The sequence below is a fragment of the Ictidomys tridecemlineatus genome, chromosome 5 (genome assembly GCF_052094955.1).
Source record: "Ictidomys tridecemlineatus isolate mIctTri1 chromosome 5, mIctTri1.hap1, whole genome shotgun sequence".
Taxonomy (NCBI): Eukaryota; Metazoa; Chordata; class Mammalia; order Rodentia; family Sciuridae; genus Ictidomys; species Ictidomys tridecemlineatus.
Window position 1 is genome coordinate 191,198,616 of NC_135481.1, and position 17,503 is coordinate 191,216,118.

The 17,503-nt window shown below is 42.4% G+C and overlaps 1 protein-coding gene and 1 long non-coding RNA gene across 2 annotated transcripts in view; one reads left to right on the plus strand and one right to left on the minus strand.

The window, feature by feature from the left end:
• Positions 1-15,093: 15,093 nt before the first annotated feature.
• LOC144378169 (uncharacterized) lies at positions 15,094-17,056 on the minus strand. The gene is made up of 2 exons (XR_013439786.1): positions 16,726-17,056; positions 15,094-15,218 (listed from the first exon to the last, which is right to left on the minus strand). It is a non-coding gene; the product is annotated as an uncharacterized LOC144378169 (long non-coding RNA).
• Positions 15,410-17,503, plus strand: part of Znf217 (zinc finger protein 217) — a 39,497-nt gene continuing 37,403 nt past the window's right edge. The window contains exon 1 of the mRNA XM_005325205.5: positions 15,410-15,506. The gene's annotated coding sequence lies outside the window, so the exon portion shown is untranslated. The remainder of the gene's footprint in view (positions 15,507-17,503) is intronic.

Consider the following 17,503-nt stretch of genomic DNA (forward strand, 5'->3'; position numbering starts at 1 on the left):
GTAATACCAGCTTAGGAGGCAGAAGAAGGAGGATCACAAGTTCAAGACCAGCCTCCACAATTTAGCAAGATCCTGTCTCAAAAGGGACAGTGATGGGTTCAATCCCCAATACCTACCAACCAATCAACCAAAACAAATAAAATAAACAAAAAGAGCTTCAACTCCCAGCTAGACTACATCACCTGTCACTTCAAAACTGCCATGGCTGCCATCTCCCTGGGGTAGGAGCCAAAGCTCTTACCTTACATGCTGCGTTTTCTGACCCTCCCTGCTTTCTGGCCTTGCCACTCTGTACTGATCACAATGAGCTCCTTATCTTGCCAGGAACACAGCAGACATGATCCTACCACAGGACCTTTGCGTCTGCTATGATATCTGCTTAGATATACCCCCAGATAAATGCAAGACCTGCTCTGTTACCTATTCCAGGTGTCTCTTCAACTGATACCTGATGGCAGGAGTCAGCAAACATTTTCTGCTAAGAGCCAAAATGTAAATCTTTTAGGCATTGTGGGCCACCAGCTCTCTGTTGCAACTACTCAGCTCCGCTGCTGTCAGGGAAGAGCAACCACAGACAATACGTAAGCAACAACAAACACTCTGTGTTCCCATAAAACTCTACGAACACTGTAGTGGGACTTCACGTGACGTTCAGGTGTCATCCAACATTCTTCCTTTGACTTTTCCCCAATCGTTTTAAAAGGTAGGGCTAGGAGCCTAGCTCAGGGGAACAGCGCTCACCCAGCATCCCCGTGGCCCTGGGTTCAGTTCCCAGCAGCACAGAAAATATATCAATAAAATAAAACAGAAATGTAAAAATCGGCTGGGCACGGTGAAACACGCCCGTAATCCCAACTACTCAGGAGGCCAAGGCAGGAGGATTACAAATTCAAGGCCAGTCTGCCCAATTTAGAGACCTGTTTCAAAAAAAAAAAAAAAAGGTAAATAAATAAATGAATAAAGGTAGCTGCTGGGTAGGTTCTGCGGCACTTGCCTGCCATGTACAAAGCCCTGGGTGCCGTTCCCACACCACACACACACACACACACACACACACACACACACACACACACACACCAAATCCAGGTCCCACACAGGGCCTCCATGCGATCTTGGGCAAGTTACTTACTCAGTGTGGAAATGGGTTCCCTGAGCTAATAGGAGTGAGTCTCTCCACACAGTTTGACACAGTGTCTGCAGTAAATAGCAGCCACAGCTTCTTTTTCATTAGAAAGGCATCTTTTCTACCAAAAAAAAAAAAAAAAAAAAAGCCAAAAAGTAATAATATATAGATCAGCAAAAACTAACATCAGTCAACCCAGGAGGCTGAGGCAAGAGGATCACAAGTTCAAGATCAGCCTCAGCAACTTGTCAAGGCCCTAAGCAACTTAACAAGACTCTGTCTCCAAATAAACAATAAACAAACAGGGCTGGGGATGTGGCTCAGCGGTTAGACATACCTGGGTCCAATCCCTGGTACTAAAATAATAATAATAATACATTTAAAAATAGCATTGTTCCATTTTCCCCAAATAATGACTAGAAGTGCTCTACCACTGAGCCCCAGCCCCAGCCCCTGGACTCTTATTCTTAACAAATAAATTTTTAACAAATCCAGGAAACCATCTGGGAAATTTAAACGCTGGCAATATCATTGATGACATTCAAGACCCACTGCTTATTTTGTGAGGTGTGAAAAGGATAGACCTCCCCCCCCCACCGCCCCGCCACTGGGGACTGAATCCAGGGAAACTTTTACCACTCAGTTACATCCCCAGCCCTTTTAATTCTTATTTTGAAACAAGGTCTTACGAACTTGCTGAGGCTGGCTTCAAACCTGAGATCTTCCTGCCTCAGTCTCCCCAGTGGCTGGGATTACAGTTTGTGCCACCAGCCCTGACTGTGATTATGCTTTTAAAAGGAGTCCTTAAACCGGGTGCAGTGGCACAGCGGGGCATGCCTATGGTCCCAGCAGCTTGAGGCAGGAGGATCACAAGTTGGAGACCATCTCAAAATAACAAAATAAAAAGGACTGGGGAGGTAGCTCAGTGGAATAGCACCCCTGGGTTCAATTCCAGGTAACAACAACAACAAAGTCCGTATCTTTTAGAGATACTAAAGTGTCAGTGAATAAAATTTTATCGTATCTAGAAATTTCATCTAGATGATAGTCACCAGGATTCCCAGCCACTCGGGAGACTGAGGCAGGAGGATCACAAGTTCAAAATCAGCCTCAGAGGGGCTGGGGATGTGGCTCAAGCGGTAGCGCGCTCGCCTGGCATGCGTGCGGCCCGGGTTCGATCCTCAGCACCACATACCAACAAAGATGTTGTGTCCGCCGAGAACTAAAAAATAAATATTAAAATTCTCTCTCTCTCTCTCTCTCACTGCCTCTCACTCTCTCTTTAAAAAAAAAAAAATCAGCCTCAGAAATTTAATGAGGCCTTACGAAATTTAGCAAGACTGGCTCAGTCTCCAACACAAAATATACATATTATATATATTGTTTCCTCTCTCTCTATATATTCTCTATATATATATAGATAGATAGAGATATACGTGTATATTTATATCTGTATCTATATAGATATAGATCTGTACAGAGAGAGAGAACGCGCACGCTGGAGTAGGGTTCACACTACACCAGGGGATCATGAGTTGACCATTATTAAACTGTACAATGGGTAGGTGCAGTGGTTTGAATGCCCCCTCCCCAGTAGCACTGTTGGAAACCTGACCCCATGCTGCAGTGTTGGAGGCGGCTGGGTCTTGAGGGCTTCCCCTCCTGAATGGATTCCTGCCCATCTCGAGGGCTGGCAGCAGCTGGCATTATAGTAGTGCACACTTATAATTCCTGCTACTCTGGAGGCCCAGGCAGGCGAATTGCAAGTTCAAAGCAAACCTCAGCAAGTTAGTGAAAACCTGTCTCAAAATAAAAAATAAAGTAAGGACTAGAGCTGTAGCTCAGGGGTAGAGCTGCTCTCAGTTCCAGGGGTTGGCACAGGAGTCCTATCACCTGTATTTGCAAATAGAGTATTTTGCTGGAGCAGGGAACAGGGGCTTTAGTGGGGATAGAACCCTGGGGGGTTCGACCACTGAGCTACATTCTCAGCTTTTTTTAAATTTTTATCTTGAAACAGAATCTTTTTTTTTTTTTAATATTAATTTTATTTTTTGGCGGACACAACATCGTTCTTTGTATGTGGTGCTGAGGATCGAACCCGGGCCGCACGCATGCCAGGCGAGCATGCTACCACTTGAGCCACATCGCAGCCCATTGAAACAGAATCTTGCTAAGTACACAGACTGGCCTCAAATCTGCGATCCTCCTGCCTCAGCCTCCTGAGTTGTTGGGATTACAGGTGTGGGCCACTGTCCCCAGCTAATAACCTATGTTCTTTATAAGTTCCCCCATCTCAGATATTCTGTTACAGCAGAATAAAATGGACTGAGACAGTGGATGGAGATTTATTCTGTTCTTCTCTCTACTTTTGTATTTGCTTAAAAGTGTTCATAATAAAAATTAAAAAATTTTTAAAAAGGCGGGGTGGGGAAGCTGGGGTGTGGCTCAGCGGTAGAGCACTTGCCTAGCACTTGCCAGGACCTAGGTTCAATCCTCAGGCACCACATAAAAATAAATAGATAAAATAAAGATATTGTGTTCAACTATAACTAAAAAATAACTATTGAAAACTGGCTGCCAGGTCAGGGGCCACTGGTTACCCTGTGTCTTCTCTTCCTCCTCAGCTATAAAGCCCCCGTCTTGAGAGGCTGCGTGCCACGCAGGCAACAAGGCATGTTTCCAAGATTTCCTAGTCCCAAGAATAGCCACATGACACCATTCTGCAATATTTGTAAGAAATGGCGTATTTGACTTCTTGAAAGTGTCTTTAGCTGGGCGCGGTGGTGCACACCTGCAATCCCAGCAGCTCAGGAGGTTGAGGCAGGAGGATCACAAGTTCAAAGTCAGCCTCAGCAACAGCAAGACACTGAGCAGCTCAGTGAGACCTTGTCTTTAAATAAAATAGGGCTGGGGATGTGGATCTGTAGTTGAGTGCCCCTGAGTTCAATCCCCAGTACCAAAAAAAAAAAAAAAAAGCGAAAGTGTCTTTAGACTGGGGATGTGGCTCACTGGTAGAGTGGTTTGATCTCCAGTCCTGTCCCCACCCCCCGCCCCCGACCAAAAAAAAAAAAAAATGCCTTTAAAGAGGCACATCTTTTCTTCTGATCTCCAACTATTCTTTCTGCTTGTTGCAATATAGTCTGGTAGGTGGAGCCTCAGCAGCCATGTTGGATTATGAGGCATAAGCTGGATGAAATGATGTTGTGACAGGAAGAAGGAAGGAGTCCGGTTCCTGGTTGCATGGAACATCCTTGATTAACTGCCTCCAAATTTATTTTTCATGAGGAGGAAACAGGGCTCTTTTATTTGTTTATTTTTCGGAGACAGGATTTTACTGTGTTGCTTAGACTGCCCTCAAATTCCTGGGCTCAAGAGAACTTCCTGCCTCAGCCTCCCGAGCTGTGGGCATTGCAGACATGTGCACCTGGCAGCCACTGAACTCTTTCCTACAATAAAATCATGTAAACCCCCTCTGGTGGTGCTGACACTGCGTTGTAAGATGAGAGCCTCCTGGTCTTCCACCCGCTGGTTACAGGGCGGTGTCCAGCTCTGCCTGTCTAGGCACTTGCCCGGCTCCTGGGCATTGAGCAACCATGCTAACAACCCGCATCGGGCTGGGTTCTTTCATTATGTCCCAGAAACAATTTTTCTTCCTCTAGTTAGAATTGCACTGCAGTACTCTCCATGTAGTGCATGCTGCGTTAAAAAACAAAAAACAAAAAAAAACTTTGTGTGTGCGTTTGTGTGTGCGTTTGTGTGTGTGTGTGTGTGTGTGTGTGTAAAAACTGTGCCTTTTAATTTCCACTTCCCCTTTAGAAGGAGGAAGAAATAAATCATCTGAACAGAACTGGTTATTAGGGATTTGGTCCAAAAAAGAAGCTTCTAAGGAATGTTATGAAGTCCATGTGGGTAAAACTTAATTGTGCTTCTATTTCATCATGAATGATTATTTGGGTTCAGAATGAGGACATTGAAAAACCATGAATTCTCCCATGAAAAGAGATATTTTTTTTTTCCTATGGGCAGTTTAGCTTATTGATATCCAATCTTGTTTCATAAAAAAAAGGCATATTTAGGGGGCTGGGGTGGCGGCTCAGCGGTAGAGAGCTTGCCTAGCATGTGTGAGGAACTGAATTCGATTCTCAGCACCATAAATAAATAAATGAAATAAATTCTATCAACAAATAAACAATAAAATCAAAAAAAATTAAATGACATATTTACCATTTATACATAATAAATGATTTAATTAATTTAGTGTTCGAGGGATTGAACCAGGGTGCTTTATCACTGAGCCACATCCCCAGTCCTTTTTTTTTTTTTCTTTTCTTTTTTTTTTTTTTTTTTTTTAATTTATTTTGAGACAGTCTCACTAAGTTGCTTAGGAGCTTGCCACGTGGCTGAGGCTGGCCTCGAACTTGAGATCCTCCTATATCATTCTCTGGGGCTGGTATAGGTGTGTGCCGATTCAGGTGTGGGCCACCGTGTCCAGCTCCATAATACACGTAATTAAAGATTGAAAAACATTTCTCAACTCAACTGTGGTGGTGGTGGCCCAGGCCTGTGATCCTAGCAACTCAGGAGGCTGAGGCAGGAGAATAACAAGGGCTGAAGATGTAGCTCAGTGATAAAATGCCCTGGGTTCAATCTTTAGTAGCGCTTACACACACAAAAAAAAAAAAAAAAAGAAAAGAAAAGAAAAGAAAGAAAGAAAGAAAGGGAAAAAAATATCTTAAAAAGCGTAAATAGTCATATATCCATGCAAATATGTTTTATATATATATATTTAAAATATATAAAAAGTGAACAACTTTTATTTGTGGCTGAGTAACTACAAAATGTAATGAAGCAAAAATATCTATCCCCCATGATGGCTGTATCTAACTTGTTTGCTTTGTTATGTTTGTGTTTTGTTTCTATTTTGCTTTTTGGTTTTTAGATACCTTTTTTGATTGTAGATGGATACAATACCTTTATTTTATTTGTTTATTGTTTTATGTGGGGCGGGGGATGAAACCCAGTGTCTCCCCTGTGCTAGGCGAGCACTCTGCCACTGAGCCTCAGCCTCAGTCAGTCCTATTGCTGCTTTTTAAGATGGAAACTCTGAGTCCTTCAGCTAGTTAAGACATTCCTCCATGGTGTAACTTTTTATGGTTTAAGTTTTATAAACAGTGAAAATGGATTGAAATAAACTTATTTATCCAAAACCATCTAACACCGACTCTGAAGTGTAAGTTGGACTTTCTGGCTAAGCTGACCTGGCTTGGAAGCTGCTGTGTCTGTGATGTACAAACAGATCTGGCTCTTAGATTTGCAGGAAGTATCAAGGAGTAAAAATAAGGCGTTGGCGCAGAGTAGGTCACACACCTTTGTGTTTTCAGTGGGCTCCAATTTTCTATTCAATCTGTCTTGGTAGTGAGACTCCCTGACTTTCACCTACACTTCTGAGGTTAGGGGAAAAAAAAAAAAATTCAGCCTCTAGGACAGGGGTCATTGAGCTAATCCCAGCTTGCAGATTCCACTGGAGGTTTGCAGGCTGTGTGAATAGCTGGAGGCAGCAAAGATCGGTGGTGCAGAGCCTGGCTTAGCTGTGTGATGTGGGGCAGGTTAGTTAATATTTCTGTGCCTGGTCTCCTCCTCTGTGAATGGGGATACTCCCTGCGTCTAGTCTGCCTGGCTGCAGTGAGATTCTGAGGTGGATACACTGGGGCTCTCGGGACGTGCGTGGGGACGTGGTGGGTGCCGTGTATAATGTTTGCCGTGATCATGACGTCAGCTGCCTTCAGCTGCCCCTGCCCCAAAATGGCCACTGCTCTGCAAGTAGCAGATAAGCAAACCAGGCTCCAGAGGGAGGGATTTGTAGCCAGTGGGGGAGGAAATCATGGACTCAAGAACAAAGTTTCCTTTGACATATTTTGAAAATGAAATCGTTCACAGGAGACAACTCTTGGGCCTAGAGAAGATGCCAGGAAGGGAGAGAAAAATGTGGGCTCCTCCCAGCCCGGCAGCAGCAGGCGGGCTGAGCCAGGGACTTAGCTGAGTCATGAGCCGTGTCCTCCCACCAGCGTGCTTCTCCTAGAGACTGTAGGCCTGGGACGGGACCTGGGACCTGCCAGGGCTCCTGGGTGTCCTCACCCTTAGCCAGTGTCGCCCAGGTGTATTCCTGGTCACCGAGTCCCAGGCACAGCCTCCTGCCTGTCACAGGGCTCTGCAGGGCTGGTAATCGCCACCCCCTGGGTGAGCCACACCAGGCAAATTACCCAGAAGTGGTAACACAGTTTTTAAAGTAGTTTTTCCCTAATAGGGCAAACACACAAAGGGAAAAAAACCAACCCTCTATCCTTGTGTAAAACGTGGAAAGTAACATACACACAAAGGAAATGAGAAATCACTGGTGATCCTTGCTGACCTTAGTGAACGGGAAAGGTTCAATCTGGGATTTGGGGGAGGAGTTGGGATGAAACAATACCAGAAGAAGATCAGAGGAAGCCATTTTACGCCAGCCCTAGGCTCCTGATCACTTCCTTCTCAAACAGGTACTTTCCCTGTTGCCAAGAGGACCTGGATCTTCAAGATAGGGTACAGAGACAGATGCGAATGTGCCTTTAGAGTTCCAGGAGTTAAAAGCACAGGTTTAAGGTAAAAAAGCAAAGCCTAGGAGTTTGGGGCTGCCTCCCCCACACACCCCTGCAGAGGGAACCCCCAGACCCAGTTTCCCAGGGCAGGACTGGAGCAGAAGGGCCCTGAGTGTGAGCTGGGCCATGGGAGGGCTGTGTGACCTTGGCAAGGCCCTGGTCTCCTGAGCCACCCTTCCCTAATCTCCATTTCCCCTCTCTGCCTCCCAGAGTCCCTTTAAGATAGAAGTATCTGTAAAATCGTTTTAACCGCACAATGCAAACATAAGGTGCTCTGTGAAGGAGGCATACTTCCAAGCTTTTCTGTATTGTTTGGATCAAAACATTGTTTCCTTGTCTACACTATTTATCTACACAGACTTACAGTTGTTTGTAAAGATGAAATGAGCGGCTTCCACTAATGGCCTAGCTCGAAGCCTCGGTGGTCTAACCTTAGGTGAATTTACCTAAAATTATGTTTTCAAGATAAGTACCTAGAAACCCCTCCCCATCTGCAGGGAAGAGACAGGATGAAGCCGTCCCCAGGTTAAAGCCACCACACTCACAGTTTATGCGTGACACAAACATTTGTTCCCTGGCTTTTGGCTGCAGTTCAAGGCACCCAGCTCACACACTTAATGATAAATGCATCGAGAAGTCAGCATTTCCTAGCCAAACTCCTTCTCATCTGTATTCCATCTCGGGCCAAATTCTGTGGGGCTGGGGCTGTAAATATGTAATGCCTCCTAGGAACACAGGCCAGCCTATCTGGGGGCCCACGCCCAACTGCAGTTCCACATGAAACTTGGAGGCCAGCCAGGGGTATGGCCAAATAATTACTGTGCCAGAACTAGTTAATCACAGGCCCTCCAGAGGTGGGGACAAACCCCTCCACTCTGGACTTGGGCACGGCCGGCCGGGGAGGCTCTCTGAGCTGGCCACCCTGGGAGCACCCTACCCGCGGGGGGCAGCAGGAGTCTGTTAAATCTCTCCAGCCCTGAGCTAATTTGGTGCGGGCTCCCTGGATGATGGCCCCGGTTGGTTGGTTACTAGTTGGCTTTTCTGAGCCTGCTTTTTGGCACAGGTAGGGAAGGAGGAGGGAAAAGAAAATGGTGTAAGCAAGTTTCGAAATCTTAGATCATTTCATGAATGACTCAGTGTTTCCTTTTGGAAAAGTGTAATAATTGGCTTTCATGAATAACTCGGCTCTGAAAACGTTCTAAACACTGAGGAGTTTTTCAAGCTCTCTGAACAAAGCTACCCTCCAGCTTTCATTTTTATAGCTTCCAGAGGAATTTCATTCACTTGATAACGTGGACTTGTTGAAAAATAAACTGTCACACACTTCCTCCTTGGGCTTCCTGTCCTTTCTGAGAAAAGCCTTGAGGTTGTCTTTCTCTCTCTCTTTCTCCCCCCTCCCCTTCTTCTTTTGGTTTTTCCTTTTAAAACTATTCAGCAACAATGCTGTTACTCTTTTTTCAAGAAACTAGTTTTATTCGGCACGAGAGTGGGGTAGCTTGTCCTTTCTTCTTGTTAGAACCAGACAGTCCTACTGTACATTCCTTTAATGGATAAAAAAAAAAAAATGCTTAACTAAATCTATTTCAAACATTGCCTTAAATTCATTGGAGCACATGTCAATTTTATTTTATTCTTTTAGCAGTGCTGGGAATTGATCCCCACCCCCAACCGATTGAGCCGTATCTCCACCCTCATTTCCATTTTAGAATATCAAGAAAGCCTCGCTCTGTCCCTTTGACTCTCTGCACATAAACAATCCTGAAGCTTTAATCCAGGAGATGTTGGTTCTTCCAGCCTTAGAACAGCTGAATCCAGCTTCAGAGCTGCAAACTCAGGAGATATCTCTAATGACTCAATAATGGAATTAAATGTTTCTAATGTTAAAGGTATGCAAATAGAACTTCGTGGGATCAAGGCTGATTCTGTAATTCAATAAATGAAGTTGAGAATGTTACTGAGGTTACAGGAACATTATTTGCATACAGGCTTATCTTGTTTTTAAAGCAGAAGGGGAGGGGGGGGAGAAGGAGGAAGGAAAAAAAAATCCCAACTTTCACCAAATGTTCTCAAAATACAATCTCATAAGAAGAGGAAACAGTTCTCAAGCAGAAAATGCTGAATATAGGAGAATCCAAAACGCGTGGAAAACATTTTCTCAAACGAGGAGCACAAACACACAGCTAGCCTCAGGTCATCTTACCCAGAAAATGTCGCAATCAAGCCTTTTTTTTTTTTTTTTACTCCTGTTGTGTTAGGTCAGGGCTGACACTGTTGCTACTCTACTCACAGGAGTTGCCCTGCTTTGGTTCAGGGCTCAGCATAGCATGGTCTCTGGCTCTTTCTCTAAGTCAGACAAACAGCCAGATTTAAACAGGATAGGAAGAGCCAAAGAAAAGAGACACTCATCTTATATTCTCACCCTGGATATCAAATTACTGACCTTGCAACGTTTAATCCCATGAATTAAAACCAGAATCAATGTTTATCATTTTCAGAGAAAAATTCAAGTTGTTTTTTTTTTGTTGTTGTTGTTGTTTTACATCTGTGAATACATACTATCCGTGTTGTGTCCTGAAGGAAATGTGCTCCTAAGCAACTGCTCATTCTTGTAAAGTGGAAATATTCCAAGGACATAACAAGATGAGCAAAGTTCATACTTATGCAGCGGGAGAGTGGATTTAAATTAATCCATTCAGAAACTAACTAACAAAGCTAATCACTTGCGCTGTCACGTGTGAAGACTCCATCCAGAGCCCATCAGCAGGCAGGGTCTGTTCCAGAGAGATTCCTGGGCTGTCTTAGGAGACGCCCCCCCCCCCAAACCCCCTTTGCCTGGTGCCGGTGATGGCTTCTCTTGCTTAGCCCTGCAGCAATCCATGTCTCAGGAGCCGATTGGCCCTCCTCCAGGTTCACCATGTCCAAAGGAGGGAGGGAGAAAAGTTTGGAGAAGAAACTATAAATCGTGTCTTTGCATAAACTTTTTGAGATGCTTGTTTTATATGGTTGGGTCATCTAGTTCTGAAGTGTGGTCAAGACATCTCAGAATTTACTGGGGATGAAAGGGGGCAGGTGCCCTACTTTTGGTTATTGTGCCCTCCCACCCCAAAGTTTGATTCTTAAGTAGAAAGTGAGAGAAGGGAGAGGTGTTAAGAGCCTTATGTACTGACAGAGGTGATAATGTTTCCTATGTGATAGGCTTGGTCCCCTGATGGCATTATATAGAGGTATGTGTTGCTGTACTAAGGATCAAGACCAGGGACTAAGCCCTTTATTTATTTATTTATTTGTTTGTTTGTTTGTTTGTTTATTTAATGGTGCTGGGTTCAATTCCCAGCACCTTGTGCATTGGAAGCAAGCACTCTACCAACTGAGCTATATCCCAGCCCCCTAAACCCTTTATTTTTTATTTTGAGGCAGGGTCTCACTAAGTTGGAGAACCTGGTCTCAAACTTGTGATCTTGCCTCAGCCTCCTGAGCTGCTGGGATTACAAACTGCTACCACTCCCAGCTCCTTTTATATTTTTTTATGAAGTTAATATAAGTTTCTGAGTGGCTGAGCCCTGGCCTAGCATTCAAGAGGCCCTGGGTTGGAGCCCAGCACCACAAAACAAAAACAAAAACAAAACACGATTCCCATGCAGAAAAGCCAGTTTCTCACACTGTGCAGAGCCTGTCCCATCTCTTGAGGTCACCATTGCAACCAAAGTGAAGACTTTCAATCTGGTTTTCCATTACAATGTGAACACCTTTTGTGGACTCTATTCCTGAATGTTTTTTTCCCCAAAATATCTTAAAATACATATTTAAGAAATATCTTAAAATATGAAATTTTAAAACTTTCAGATACTAGTGTGGTATTTTTTACTTACCAGGTCTTTAATTCACTTGTCAATAAACCCCTTCCATACCCCCACTTTTCAGAGGTATTCTGCTCGGTTCTGCCCAACCAAGAGGAGTTGGGGGTAGGGATCCTCTATAGGATCTGCATTTTATAAAATTTTACAAGAGAAATAAAAGCAAGACAGGATTGAGGGAGTTTTCATCATCATCACCGTCATCATCATTTTGGTGGTGGTCCTGGGATGGAACCCAGGGTCTCACACATGCTGGGCAAGTGTTTGTACCACTGGGCAGCACCCCCAGCCCCTGAATTATTTTTAACACCTGAAAATAATAATTATGGTAAATTATCAGGTGAAAACAAGTTAGGTATTAGAAAGTACTATGCCATTTAAAATAACCCACAAGCATTAATATGTTGGATTTGGGGGTGTTTTGTGCAGTTTTCAAATGTTCTGCAATAATAAGGATTTCTAATCATTAAAAAAAAAAGTGTAATTCTTAAGACTTACACATGGCATACTAGAGTGTGTCCTTTAATCTTTCCTGAGTGACTTTAAAGGTTTTTTTTTTTTTTTTTTTTTTTTGTATTAGAGATTAAACCCAGGGGAGATTTACCACCAAGCTAAATCCTCAGCCCTTTGTATTTTTTATTTTGAGAAAGAGTTTTGCTAAATTTTCCAGGCTGGCTTCGAACTTGTGATCCTCTTGCCTCAGCATGCCAAATTGTTGGGATTACAGGCAAGCACCACCAGGCCCAGCTGGGGGGTGGTATTTTTAGCCCTGTGCAGGACATTCTGTATGGGGTCAATAATTATTCAATTAGAATACTGAGGATTAACTGGGTGCCATGTGCCTGTGTTCTCAGTAGGTCAGGAGGCTGAGGAAGGAGGACCATGAGTTCAAAGCCAGCCTCAGTAATTTAGTGAGGCCTTAAACAACTCAGTGAGGCCCTGTCTGTAAGTAAAAAATAAAAAGGGCTGGGGGTGTGGCTCATCAGTTAGGTGCCCCTGAATTTAATCCTCAGTAATCCAAAACAAAAATGGAATATTGAGGATTAGATTAGATTTTCTTAAAGAGCCAGTCTTGACACCTACAATAAACCTGCAAATGGGCTACAGACACTATACCTTAACATGCTAAAGACTTCTGGTGGTATTTTCCTGGCTTAATCAGTTAAATGATTCATGTGTACCTGTAATGATAGTTTTGGTTGTATGCCTGTATGTGCTTTAAAAAGCATAAGGATAAGTTTGGAAGAAAAAAAAAATTTAATTGCTTTCAAATGTCCAATAAATTAAAACCCATATACTCTTACTCAAGAATTTCCTTGCCAGATTATTACATAATTGGTTGCCAAATCTCTCTAGCTTTTTCCTATTTTCTCAATCTTAGGAAATGTAGAAGATATTAAGCGTCAGCTGGTCAGAAAATGTAAATGTTTTCAAAAGATTTAAATGTTCAAATGTCACAGGAAAGATTTTAAAAAATCAGGCCTCTACTTTGAAAAGACAGCTAAAAGTTTAAGAATCAGAAAATAGTAAAAACAAAACAAACAAAAAAAAACATCTCGGTCTCTGAAAAAGAAAGAGTATATATATTTTTTTGAATTCTGTTTAAATAACCATTTGTTATCTTCAAATATAGTTCCTACTTATAACATCCCAATAAACGGCCGGTCTATGACTAAGGAAATACTCCAAGAAATGATCCGCTGATAGGTGAAGAAATATCACCAAGGCCAGGAGGCCTCGCAGGCCTCTATCTAACAGTTCTGCAACAGCAGCAACCGTGGTACAAACAAGCAGTGCTTGAACCCAAACCGAGACAACCGTGCTAAGATTATTTCAGCCCACTGATGGAGTCCCTTCCGGTGAGCACCATCCACACTGGATTTTGTATAAACAGAACACAACAGAACATATTGACACTGTGGATGCCTTGGTGTCTCAGGCTACAGAAGACTTAAATTTATTATTATTATTATTTGCCTTGTGCATGCTAAGCAATGCTCTACCACTGAGCTACACCCCCATCCTGGAAGGTTTGAATCATAACAAGTTAAAATGTTATTGTTTCCCTATGGGACTTATAGTATTTTGCCATATGCCTTCAACCTTTTATTTTTTTCTCTTCTTTCTTCCCTCTCTTGCCCTCTTCTTTTCAAGATGGACTTGTACCTGACAGTGTTGCCCAGACTCATTTCCAACTCCTGGGTTCAAGTGTTCCTCCTGCCTCAATGTGTGTGTGTGTGTATATAAATTTTTTATATATAAACAATATATTGTATATAATATTATAAATTATTATATATCTAATATTATATATAATATATATCATACATATAAAAATATATGTATATTTTTTCTTTGGCACTCAGGGGCCCTCAACCACTGAGCCACATCCCCAGCTCTTTTTTTACTTTTTATTTTGAGATAGGGTCTCACTGAGCTGCTTAGGGCTTCACTATGTTGCTGAGGCTAGCCTTGAACTTGTCATCCTCTTGCCTCAGCCTCCTGAATTGCTGGAATTACAGACGTGTGCCACCACACCCAGCTCAAATATGTTTCTTATTGTACTTACCATGTATTATTAGAATTCATAACTCTCTGAGTTCAGAAAGAAGGGTTCTTATTCTCAAGAGACCCAGTCAGGGGTTGGTCTGTCCCACTAAATATCTGTACAAGTTCTCAAATGCCAGAAATGTCTTTAGAAGAAATAAAATTCCTAAATACACCCTCCATGCTCCCTCTTAGACCTCTAGGACACTTTTGCCACTAAGGAAAACTTTTCTTTTTCTTGGAAATATAAGACTGTGAGTTTTGGGGCTGGAGGTGTAGCTCAGTTGTGGAGCGCCTGCTTAGCATGTGTGAGGCCCTGCATTCGATCCTCAGCATAAAAATATATAAATAAAATAAAGGTATTATAAAAATAAGAATGTGAGTTTTTAACATGCATTTCTTGTCCTTTTTGCTTATGGGCTTTTAAGTATCCATCTTCTTATTACAGCTAAGGTACTTAATCAAATATGAGTCTGGTGGTCAAAGAGAATTCTTTGAAAAGATATAGTTTAAGGCAGACAGGATTAAGGAGAAGAAATAGAACAGTGCATAGAAGTACAAATTTAGTGTCCTTCAGTGTGTTTTTTCAAATAGTTTACAAAAAAGAATTGTCAAATCTGTCAATTGCCTGTTTAGGATTATTTTACATTTCTTTAAGACTTCTGAAGTTCAAAGTAAAAAAACTGTTACAACGGTTAGGTGCAATATTTACAAGGAGAAAATATTTCCTGAGAATTTAACATTTCTATTAAGTTGCCATGGCACTGCCTGCCACAGCCTTTTCAAACCTCATCAAATCCATCATATTGGACATGTGTGGTCTGGTTTGGAAGCCTTCCTCAGGCTCTGTGACCATAGGAGTTTTACCAGAGAACTTTAATATAAATTATAAACTTATTTCCAGTAACTGGTACTAAAACAAACATCAACAAACTAAACAACAACTTCTTGCCCTTTATTGTGAATCTTTATGAATAACTGAGAAAGCTGTGTTTTCAAGTTGGTGAAGTGTTCATGCATCCTGCCTGGGATCTCAAGATACACAGCATGTCCCTGGGTCTGGAAGCAAATAGAATGTACAAAATCTGATCACTCTCATTTTCGCCTTGCAGACAGTATGATTCGTTAGGATGGAGTACAATAAAATAATACAGAATAAAACAAAGCAAAGTGAAACAAGCTAAATTACACTGTCTCTAGACTTTATAAAAAGCCTCTATATGAACCTGTGGGATGTGTGGAGCCCGCTGGGTGGAGGATGAAATGGGAACTCCATGCCGGAAGTGGAGCTCTTCTGATGCTGCTAATTAAGGAATGTGGAACCCGTCCTTCTGAGTCAGCGTGGCGGTATGTACAACTCTGCCCTGCTTGCTGCTTACATGGTTATTGCAAGAACTTTAGAAAGAAAACCAGAGTCTCTGAACCACCTCACATTTATGGGGCAGGAGGTGGTGTGTGTGTGTTTGAATGGTTTCTAATCTTTAAAATGGTTCTTGCAGCTGGGCTTTTTATCAGCTGATCGTATTTACAGCGTAGCCTCAGATGGCAGGGTGCTAGTCCAAAGGAGGAATGGGTCATTTACTAGCTTGCATTTTAAGGTACACAGGCTTATCAGAGCATTCTTAGGATTCGCCAGAATTACACAGCAATAAAAACATCTCTGTGGCACTGCTGGCTCTTCCTCTTCTCATTTCTTTTAGTAAAATACATGTTAATGTGTTTGATTTCAAAGGTAGTACAGGCAGAGTAGAGAGAATAATTAGAGAAAATAGGAAGTATAGAAAAGGTCATGCATATGCCTCTATTGGGAAATAACCATTTAAAAATGTTTATAAAAACTTTTAAAAGGTCTGTGAAAGGTAGAGAAACTAGTAAAATAGTTTCACAACGTCCAGTTCTATAATTTCAGGATGTTAACCACATTTGCTTCAATTCTTTTTTTTTTCTTTGCTAAAGTATTATAAATTCGAATATATCACATCATTCTTCTCTTTTAAGGTTAAATATGCTTCTCTAAAAAGTATGTATATATTATATATCACATATTCAGTGTACCACTCTAAAAAGTGTGTGTGTGTGTATGTATTATATATATATAATTATATAAAAAGTGTGTATATATGTATTATATATATAATTATATATAAAATTTATATATATATGTATATATACACACACACATAATTCTGTAATAATCCATATGGCCATTATTACAGCTAATGAAATTAACAGTAAGTTTCTTGTTATCCCATAATATTCAGCCAGTTCGTACTAAAATTTCCCTGATAAGAAAAACCAATTTTAATATTTTCATGTGTACCTATGTCCTACCTTTTCACTTACCCACAAAGAGATTTGGAATTTATATAGAAATACCATTTTGCATCTTGGCCTTTCCATGTGCTATTATAACTACTTCCCAGGGGCACATTTTCCAAAACGTGAAAAATGAAGTTCTAGTTTCAACATGGCTGTGTGCAGCAGTGTGGGGATACCCCGTGATTGACATTCCTTCCTTGTCTCCATACTTGTATGGCGAGCGCTCCTTTCCCCCTCCTGTGCTAACCTCCTTGCGGTGCATCTCTGCTCACAGCGCCTTCTCCTGCGGGAGGGCTGCTTCCCCTGGCGATTCCACGAGTGTTATTGCCGCAGCCCAGCGCGGGAGCATTTGTAAGGCCCTTGACTCGTCTTACCGAGTTGTTTACAAAAGGACTGTACCAATTTACACTTCCACTTACAAAGGGCGAGAGAGCCCCTATTAAACTGCTCCGAGGCAGTGCTTTTCAGAGCTGCTATAAATCATGGGCTGCAAGAGGCTGACTTAGGTTTGTCACATGGTCACGATCACCTCGGAATAAATAAATACACATTTTCTATAGCTGTAAAAACATGGCATGCGCACACTGCCAAACCGGCACCAAGTCACTCGGATTCAACCAGGAAACCCGCTGAAAACGTGGTGCTGCGAGTTTCCACCCCGGGAAGCCCGCGCGGAGGGGGAGGGGGAGGGGCGCCCGCCCCGCGCATCTGCAGGAGGTGCCGCGCACAGGTCCGCGCTCTCCCCTCCCTCCGCCGCTCTCGCCCCTGCCTTTCCTTTCCTTTTTTTTTTTTTTTTTTTTTTTTTTAAGCAGAATATTCTATTTGTCTCTATCTGTTGATGATGCAGAAGTTGGAAAACCGGTTGAAAACTCGAGGCAAACTTCTGGTGCAAGGGTTTCCTGTAAACGCAGCCCCACAGCCTGGTGGCAGAGGATTAAGGCAGAGCCATTTTAGCCAAATTCTACTTTGTTGCCTTGGGGACACGCTGTTTTTATTTGTCGACTTTGAAGAAAACTGCTTATTTC